Source organism: Ailuropoda melanoleuca, chromosome 15 (assembly GCF_002007445.2).
Source record: "Ailuropoda melanoleuca isolate Jingjing chromosome 15, ASM200744v2, whole genome shotgun sequence".
NCBI classification, from domain to species: Eukaryota; Metazoa; Chordata; class Mammalia; order Carnivora; family Ursidae; genus Ailuropoda; species Ailuropoda melanoleuca.
This window is the reverse complement of record NC_048232.1, coordinates 19467771-19477651: the sequence shown is the minus strand read 5'-3', so window position 1 is coordinate 19477651 and position 9881 is coordinate 19467771. Positions and strand designations below refer to the sequence as shown.

Here is a 9881-nt window from a genome sequence, read left to right as displayed (position 1 = left end):
GAGGAGCCTGATGTGGGGCTCGATCCCATAACGCCGGGATCACGCCCTGAGCCGAAGGCAGACGCCTAACCGCTGTGCCACCCAGGTGCCCCATCTTTTTAGTTTTTTTGAAGAAGTGCTGCCTGTGGCTATTCTTAATCCAAAGATCTGTGAGTTAAGAAGGTGTAATGTCTGCTCCCCAGCCACCTAATGAACATTTCTGTTCAAAAAGAGGAAGTATAGCGATAACAAAAAGTATAGGAGGTACGTAGCAATCATTGGTTCATTGCATTTCTTTCTTTTTGTTTTTTAAAGGAATCTTTACACTCAATGTGGGGCTCAAAATTATAACCCTGAGGTCACGAGTTACATGTTCTACTGAGAGCCAGCCAGGTGCCCCTGGTTCATAGCACTTCTGAAACCCAACTAGGCACGTGTTGCCAGATCCCCTTACTCTGGGGATAGGGAATGTTCCTTGATTAGGGCCTGCTTTGAGGAGCTCTTGCTAATTCACTGTTCTTTGAGGCTTTTCATTCCACTCTCAGGGATCTTGGCTCTACTTTCTGAAGGCATCCTAGTTTCCATAAAAATGGCCTGTGTTTGTAGCTGAGCATTTTCCTCAGCCTCCCTATCCATGGAGGCTTGGGGGCTTAGAGGGCTACTTGGAATTTGGACAATCTCAGCCTCTTTCAGTCTGAGCTGGGAGAAGTCCCCTAAAAACTGCGATAGCTTTCTATAGGTCAGATTCATAGTTGACTCCGTGAGATAAAAGTCATCTCCACAATTCTTTTCCAGACAGGCCCACCCTTTAGACTTGTCCATAGTGATTTTGAAATTAGGCCTCTTTGGGACCATGTCCTTAGGATTCCTGGAAGCCCTTTTGTCTAACGAAGAGTGTCTACTAGGTACCACTGTGAATGTTCCTGAGGTTTTAGCAAAAGGTCATATAGCCAAACCCTCAATTTGATCTTCACCCTGAGGCTGTTTCTTTCTTTCTTTTTTTTTTTTAATGATTTTTTATTATATTATGTTAGTCACCATACAGTACATCCCCGGATTCCGATGTAAAGTTTGATGCTTCATTAGTTGTGTATAACATCCAGTGCACCATGCAATACGTGCCCTCCTTACTACCCATCACCAGTCTATCCCATTCCCCCACCCCCCTCCCCTCTGAGGCCCTCAGTTTGTTTCTCATAGTCCATAGTCTCTCATGTTTCATTCCCCCTTCTGATTACCCCCCCTTTCTTTATCCCTTTCTTCCCCTACCGATCATCCTAGTTCTTATGTTCCATAGATGAGAGAAATCATATGATAATTGTCTTTCTCTGCTTGACTTATTTCACTTAGCATTATCTCCTCCAGTGCCGTCCATGTTGCAGCAAATGTTGAGAATTCGTTCTTTCTGATAGCTGAGTAATATTCCATTGTATATATGGACCACAGCTTCTTAATCCAGTCATAAAAATATGGAACGCTTTCACGAATTTGCATGTCATCCTTGCGCAGGGGCCATGCTAATCTTCTCTGTATCGTTCCAATTTTAGTATATGTGCTGCCGAAGCGAGCACGAGGCTGTTTCTTACTCTGAGAATTCATTACTGCCTGGGTCAGCTAGAGATGTAAAACGGTTTTGTTTTCCAACATAAGCAAGTCCCGGATTTTTCTGTTTCTTCTAAATTCCTCTTGCAAACTCTAGTTCCTTCTTTTCCTCCCCTCTCTCTGGAAGCACTTTAGCACGTGCAGCTAAGATAAATCAACTGGGACTTCCAACATTCGGCTTGGAAATCACTGCAGCTAGATCCAAAAGTTTATTAGCTACATTTTCTGTCTTTCGCGTTTCCAAAGTGACAGTCTTGCCAATTGTTTTACGGCTGTAGAACACAAATCATTCTTGCACTTTTCCACTACTTTTCCAATCTGCACCGATGATCCCTTCACTGCTTTTCCAGCCTTTGCTCAGTTTCCTTCTGTGTTTCCAGCCTCTACCTATTGCCCGTCCCCATACCAGATGCATGGCTGGTGGGTTTTGTTCTGGCGGCCCTTCACTCATAGTACCAGTAATGGTACCAACGAGACTTCAGTCGGGGAAGCAGAGCCATCCAAAGCATTATGGAGAGAAGGCATTAGGAATTCGAGACATTACCCACATGTGAAAGAAACCAGGGACGTGGAAGTCTGGGAGGGGAGTTGAAGGATCCAGAGAAGAGTCATTACCCAGTCTGCCTGCAGTTGGACACGTTGGAGCTGCAGAGATACCGGAGGGGCCAACCACTGCTCAGGCCCTCAAATGGGACCACAAAGGGAGAGCTCACAGACAGGTGTTTAGAAGCTGTTGCCTCTGTGAGTCTGCAACCGCACATTGAATCTGTCTGGAAGTGTACCCGGGCTGCTGTGGGTCTCAGGGCCAAGAGCTGAGAAGATCATCTGCATGCAGAGGGAAGGAGCATGATGACAAGCTGGGGCCTGCCGGACACCTCTGAGTCTGTCCTTCGCCTCATCTGACTGGAGACCTCCTGAGGATAATGGCTGTTGCCTCGCGTCTGCCTTGCAAATTTCGCTAAGCGACCCTTCTGGCAGGTTCTGACTTGGAACGCACAGGGAAGGGGATTCTGGGAACTGTTCTTAACACGTTGGTGAGAGCCCAGTCAGGCACACACCCCATGCATTTTTCCATGTCTCATGGGGAACTGGTAGCACCTTGTTGGGGTCTGTTGTGAGAGGTATAGAGGTACAGAGATCTAGGCATGTTACGTGTGCGTGGGAGGTGGAACGATGCAGGTGAGGGATAGTCGCCATCATGGTTTTGAGTGATCCGTCTGACTCTATTTTCTGTTGGAAGACAGAATCCAGCCTACTATTCCTGGTGTCTAAGAATTATCTACAGCTGTGGTTTCCAACACTTGAGTCACATTAACCTCTAGGCCCAGTGTCATCTGTCTCCACTAAAACTGATCTTATGAAGAATACTAATGACCTCCTTGGTGCTAAACCCAATGGACCCTTTTTTTTTTTTAAGGTTTTATTTATTTATTCGATAGAGATAGAGACAGCCAGCGAGAGAGGGAACACAAGCAGTGGGAGTGGGAGAGGAAGAAGCAGGCTCCCAGTGGAGGAGCCCGATGTGGGGCTTGATCCCACAATGCCAGGATCACGCCCTGAGCCGAAGGCAGACGCCTAATGACTGAGCTACCCAGGCGCCCCTGATTGGGAAACACTTTAATAGCAGCACATCACTACTTCTAGAACGGCTCCTCACACTCTCCCTGGAGAATCCACAGTTAGAGTTTCAAACACCATCTCTGTATTGATGACGATCACGTCTTTCCTCTCCAGTGAAGATCTGTCTTGAGGCCCAGCTTTTCAAATACCTTCTGGCTTCCCCTGGCTGTTCCACAAGCCTATCATATTTCCCCTTAAAATAGCTCTTTTTTTTTTTTTTAAATTGTCTGTCTCAGTGAAAGGCACTATCCTTGCCCTGTTTCTCACTCCTCATCTCCCCACCCCTTATTTAAACAATCATCAAATATTCATCCAATATGCTCAGTTACTACTCCAAGTTTTTCTAAAATGCAGCGGCTTTTCTCGGTACCCATTAGAACAAGCCAGCATCAGAGTGTCTCTTCCAGACTAACAGCAATGACTTCCAAACTGACTTTCCTGCCTTTGGTCTTACCTCCTCCCAGTCTGTTCTCTGTGCCGCAGTCAGAATGATCTTTCAGAAGCACAGATATGATCATGTGACTCTCTTGTTTAAAACTTGCCAGTGCTCTCCCACTGCTGTCAGGATAAAAGTCCACTCTAATTTACATGATGCATAAATTCTTTATGATAAGATGTTGCTTACTTTTTCAACCTCATGGCTTATTACGACTTCCCTAGACATTTTTCTTTTCTTTTTGTTTTTTTAGTTCCTTTTAAAAAAATTTATTTGTTTATTTATGAGAGAGAGAGTGCGCACAAGCAGGGGGAGCTACGGAGGGAAAAGGAGAAGCAGGCTCCCCGCTGAGCAGGGAGCCGGATGTGGGGCTCGATTCTGGGACCCTGGGACCATGACCGGAGCCAAAGACAGATGCTTAACCAACTGAGCCACACTGGCCCCTCTTTCATTTTTCTTAAGTAAAGATTTTACTGATTTATTTGAGAGAGAGAGAGGGAGAGCACGTGTAGGGGGAGGGGCAGAGGGAGAGGGAGAGAGACAAGTGGACTCCCTGCTGAGCACGGAGCCGGATTCTGATTGGATCCCAGGACCCTGAGATCATGACCTGAGCCAAAGCCAGATGCTTAACTGAGCCACCCAGGTGCCCCCTGCCCAGTCATTTTTCCTTTCAGGAACTTCACATCAAGATTTTTCATCTCTGGGGTTTTTACTTTTTGTTTACTATTATTATTATTTTTAAGCAGGCTCCACATCCAGCACGGAGCCCAACTTGGGGCTTGGACTCACAACCCTGATGTCAAGACCTGAGCTGAGATGAGAGTTGGGTGCTTAACTGACTGAGCCACCCAGGCATGCCCACTGCTGGGGTTTTTTAATGTGCAGTGCCCTCTATCTGGACCTCTCCTCCTCTCTGCTCTCTCCTTCTCTGTTCACTCCCCTCATCCTTTAACTTAGAAATCACCTCTTCTGTGTGGCAGACAATGCTACATGTTCACCAAATCATTTCTTTTTTTTTCCTTGGGCCCAGGGAACATGCACGACCCATCTCTCTTGCATCTAGGCGGGGCCATGTGGCTAGTCCTGGCTAATGGGTTGTAAATGAAAGTTATGTGTGTTTTCCAGATACAAGTTGTTAAGTATCTGATGTCTCCCCCCCCCCGCCCCGCCCTCTATGCCAACGGGATGATGCAGGGACATCCTTAAAGCTCTAAGTTTGTGTGGTCGCAACATGGAAGCTTCCTGGGTCCCCGAGACACCTTTGGAGGAAGAGCACCTAGAAATCTGCCTGAGCTGAACAAAAAATATTTATTGCGTTCAATCTCTGACACTTGGGGGTTGTTTTACCAAGTAGCAATAAAGGTCCTGATTGATGCAGTTTGGGAATGTGTTCCTCCATCCCCTTTGAGGCTTGGTCAAGTACTCCTCTATGTTCCCATAGCACCCTGCTCTTGATTCCTCATGTAGACCTTCTTTCTATAGAACATAAATGCTAGTTTTCTTGTTGCTTTCTGGCAGCTGGAAGTTCTCTGAGGCCAGGGACTGTGTCTTGTTCACGGCTGCCTAGCATAGCATCTGCACACCCGTAACTCGTTTGCCAGCTTGCCAAGCCAATCCTTTCCTATCCCCTTTATTCATCAGTCGAAGCTGCATATTTCAGAAAATGCAGAATCTCTTGAAGTTGCCCCCTCCTCCACCCAGTCATCCAAAGAAGAAGAGGGGCTCATTCAGTCCCAAGGGATAAGTTCTGCTGTCAAGCATCAGGCAGAGAAACAGCTAGAGAATTTAGTCAGTTGACCTATGGGCCCTGGTTTAGGGCTGCTGCCCCTTAGATAACTGCTCTGTGATATCACTCTAGTCCAGACCTGGCCCCCGTTGCTATCACCTGTGTGCAATTCTCCATCCTAGTGTGTTCCCCTTTGGAGCCTTTGATGTTCTTTGTTCTTACCCCTTCTCAAGCCTTCAGAGTGCTTGCCGGGAATGTCACAGGGAAGGAGTCAGGATCCTTCCTGACTTTCCTCCCAGGATGCTTCTTGGTCCCCATGCAAATTTAGATTGACCACCTCTGTGTACCAAGCTTTGAGAGACATCCTTTTTCGGGCCACAAAATGTCCTCTTATCCTTTCTCCCAGAGCAGCAGGTGCCTATTCATCATGTATTTACATAACTACTAAAGGCCACTCATGGACCACCCCCACCCCCAACAAAGAGCAGACGCATTCTAAATGATTTCTCTGTTCAGCTAAACCAGCAGTTCTCAAACTTTTTGGTCTCAGGATCCATTTTTCCTCTTAAAAATTATTGAACTTTTATTTTAGGTCTTCTGTTTATCTACATTTACAATGTTAGAAATTAGAATAGAGAAACTTTAGAAAATACATTCATTTATTCATTTAAAAATAACAATAATAAACCCTATACATGTTAACACAAATAAGACATATTTTATGAAAATAGCTGTATTTTCCAAAATAAAAAGCTTTAGTGTGAAGAGTGATGTTGTTTCTCATTTTTGTAAATATCTTTACTATCCGGCTTAACAGAAGACACTGGATTCTCATATTTGCTTCTGCGTTCAATCTGTTGCCGTAGGTAGTTTTGGTTAAAGTACTTGGAAAATGGAGGAGGATTTTAGTAGCCTTTTTAGATAGTCATAGATATTATTATTATTTTTTTAATATTTTATTTCTGGGGCGCCTGGGTGGCACAGCGGTTAAGCGTCTGCCTTCGGCTCAGGGCATGATCCACGCGTTATGGGTTCGAGCCCCACATCAGGCTCCTCTGCTATGGGCCTGCTTCTTCCTCTCCCACTCCCCCTGTTTGTGTTCCCTCTCTCGCTGGCTGTCTCTAGCTCTGTCAAATAAATAAATAAAATCTTTAAAAAAAATTTTTATTTCTTTATTTGACAGAGAGAGTGCGGGAGAACACGCAGGAGGAGTGGCAGAGAGAGAGGGAGAAACAGGCTCCCTGCTAAACAGGCTCCCTGCTAAGTAGGGAGCCCCATGCGGGACTCAATCCCAGGGCCCTGGGATCATACCTGAGCTGAGGGCAGACATTTTGCCAACTGAGCCATCCAAGTGCCCCAGATATTATTCTTTGATATCACACCAAAACTTGACAAGTGGTAATTTCTTAAAATTTACTTGCAATGTACAATCTGAAATCATATCATATCTATTGATCTATTTTGCAGTTTGAATGGATCTTTTACCCACACATTACTTTGTCACATCGTGCACTGGTCATGTGGGAAATGCTGGTCCACTGAATTATGCAGATCTTTTGAATGTTGACATAATTCATTAAACAATATTAAAAGAATCTCATTTGCTATTTTCACCATTGATCTCATCAGAATACCTTTAAGAATCCAGAAGCTGTTAAACTCACAGTGGCAGATACAAGTTTTCCAAAATTCTAATTTTCCCTTAAAAGCTCACATTTTATCACTGGCAACCAACACTGTCAGTTGTTTTCCTTGAAGTGACAGGCTCACTTCATTTATGTTTGAGAAAATGTGCCAAATACCCAAGTCAAAATAATCATAATACGTCTGTCAGTTCTTTCAAGTAAAAATGGTGTTCCGTGAAAAAGCTGCTGGTTCAGCTCCGAACTCAAGCAATCACACAAGTGCTTTCCCGTGGGGCAACCATGCTACTTTCGTATGCAGCAGAAATGTTTTATTTCCATTTTGTCACATAGAATATTAAAAAGATGCATAATTAGGGTTGAGATTTAATACAATTAATGACTCTAAGTAAAAGTGGCTTTATTTTTGGGGTGCCTGGGCGACTCAGTCAGTTAAGTGTCTGCCTTCAGCTGAGGTCATAGTCCTGGAGTTCTGGGATCAAGCCCTGTGATGGGCTCCTTGCTCAGTGGGGAGCCTGCTTCTCCCTCTGCCCCTCCCCCAACTTATGCTCTCTCTCTCTCAAATAAATAAATAAATAAATAAAATCTGAAAAAAATTGCAGTTTTATTTTTATCCATCATTTGTCTACCATTTTCTTTTCTTGTGAATGTATGATAACAAAGAATACCATGACTACCAGTACAGTTTGGTGCCACTGCCTTGACTGGGGCTAAGTGGCCAGCAGTTTTACCCATGGTTGGTTTGTACAGCAGTGCAAACGCAAGCAGTGCAAATGTAGAAAAAGGCAAATGACATCTTAGTAGTATTATGAAAATACCTTGACCTTTCAGATCCCCTGAAAGGATCTTGGGTCCCCCAAGATTTTCAGACTACACTCTAAGAACTATTGAGTTAGACAGTTCTTCTTCTAATTAAAACAAACAAACAAACAACCCCCCCAACAAAAAGCACATTGAGGTACAATTGATATACAATAAACTGCACACAGGCTATTGGCTTCTTTCCCTAGGAAATACTCTTGAATTCTACCTTATCAGGCACCCAGCATATGGAAACACTTATTCCAGCTTATCCATGTATTCCCTGCCTCTGACTTGTAATTGGGTATTTCTCCAAGGAGCCTGCTTCCATTTAATGAGTGATGGTATTTTAAACACAGAATCTGGGTGCAAGTCATGCTTATTGCCACTGGGTTAAGATTGCTTCTAGGTCTTTTGAGTGGTTAGAGCTGGGAGATATAACTATCTCTCTTTCTCTCTCTCTCTAGATAGATAATGTGGGGGAGAAAAAAATAATTTTCCCTCTACCCTCTGAGTACTCCTGTAATAAAAGACAGCTTAGGGATGCCTGGGTGGCTTAGTCTATTAAACGCCGGCCTTCGGCTCAGGTCATGACCTCAGGGTCTTGGAATCAAGTCCCAGATCAGTCTCCTTGCTCAGCGGGGAGCCTACTTCTCCCTCTGCCTCCCGCTCCCCCTTCTTGCGCACTTTCTTTCTCCTTCATACAAATAAATAAATAAAACCTTTAAAAGACAGATTAACAAGCAAAGAACAAAGAGAAGTTTATTAACATGTACACCTCCTGTATAAGGGAGATGTCTAGGGAAAAATGAGTAACTCTCAGAGGTGGCTTAGAACTTCAGCTTAAATACAATCTTCAGCTAAAGACAAAAGAAAGGTGTGGGGGAGACCAGTTATGGCTAAGTTGCCAGAAAAAGCATAGTAAACAAGAATACAATTTATTATGCAGATTCAAGTCAGTGCCTTCATCACTGACAAGGGTCTAAAGTTGTCTCTCAGGATTAACTTTTGTCCTTCTTGGTAGAAAAGGAGAGAAGGGACACCTTTCTAAACATATGTCTTGCTTTAGAGGGAAAGTAGAGAGCTATTCTTGTGTCTGCTTTTCTTAATTGCCCTCATCTCAAAATAATGCTTATGTCAAAGTGACATATTTTGGGGTGGAATGTTTTGTGACCCTTCAATGGATAGATATTTTAAAAAAGATTTTATTTATTCATTTGAGAAAGAGAGCATGAGTGGGGGGAAGGGGCAGAGGGAGAGGCAGAATCAGAGAGAGAAGCAGACTCTCCACCAAGCAGGGAGCCTGACATAGGACTTGATCCTAGGACCCAGAGATTATGACCTGAGGCGAAGGCAGATGCTTAACCATCTGACCCACCAAGGCACCTCAGGTAGATAGATTTAAAAATCAAATTCATATTAATATTTCCAATTCAAATTTAATAAGTTCAGGGTATTTATTTACTTCTTTTATTTTATGCTTCAGGGTATTTATTTACTTCTTTTATTTTATGCTTCTGTCTCTTTATGCTGACATCTTGATACCAAACAACAGTAATTTACTTAATTATATTCTTGACAAATAATATGTATAAAATAGTTTGTGAATATTTTTATATGATTACATTCATGTTCTCAATGAAGCATGAGGTAAGGTTATCAGCTGAGAGTGAAGGGAGAGCAAGGGTGTTGGAAGTGTGAGCACAGAGAAGAAGCTCTAAAGCAGTCCTTTTCAAGAATGGATAAGGGACTAGGATGTACAGTAGGATTGTCTGGCAACTTTGATTCCCTATTTGAGGTTTGTGATCATAAATTTAACGTGACAACAATCGGCATGATTGTGTGACTTTCTGCAATTATGGAAGCCACTCACATGTAGTCATGGGATTGTATGTAGGGGTCTAATCAGGATTGGAATTTTCTAGGCAAATGCAAAGAAGAAAGAGATAGGCCAGGGGGTTAAGGGCATTTTCCTAGAAGTAGTGCTGGCTCACAGCATCTAAGATTAATAAGGATGGAAGTAAGAACATGAAGGCAGTGATGAAAGTGAAAAAATGATCAGACCAAAGGATTA

General features: G+C 43.5%; 1 non-coding gene across 1 annotated transcript; it reads right to left on the bottom strand.

Annotated features, from left to right (window-relative positions):
• Positions 1–1442: 1442 nt before the first annotated feature.
• On the bottom strand, positions 1443–1550 carry LOC117796533. The gene has a single exon (XR_004621086.1). It is a non-coding gene; the product is annotated as a U6 spliceosomal RNA (small nuclear RNA).
• Positions 1551–9881: the final 8331 nt, after the last annotated feature.